The sequence below is a fragment of the Octopus bimaculoides genome, chromosome 10 (assembly GCF_001194135.2).
Source record: "Octopus bimaculoides isolate UCB-OBI-ISO-001 chromosome 10, ASM119413v2, whole genome shotgun sequence".
Classification (NCBI taxonomy): Eukaryota; Metazoa; Mollusca; class Cephalopoda; order Octopoda; family Octopodidae; genus Octopus; species Octopus bimaculoides.
The window spans coordinates 6,940,167-6,940,520 of NC_068990.1; positions in this window are offsets into that span (position 1 = coordinate 6,940,167).

The window sequence follows — 354 nt, forward strand, 5'->3', positions numbered from 1 at the left end:
ATATATATATATATATATATATAATTCTTTGACATGGATAGTATTGACAGTGACTTCGAAGATTTGTCCAGCTATGCGATCATCGGACACGCGCACACACACACACACACACACGCATATATATATAGTGTGTGTGTATGTTTGTGTGTATGTGTGTGTTTTTGTGTCTGTATTTATCTTCTATCCCCGCCTTCAACTAGTGTTCATGTGTTTACGTACCCGTAGCTTAAAAATTCCGACAGAATAAGTACCAGGCTGAAAGAAAAACGTACTGGAGTCGATTCGTTCGACTAAAATCCTTCAAGGCGGTGTCCTCAGCATGGTCGCAGTCTAATGACTGGAACAAGCAAGATA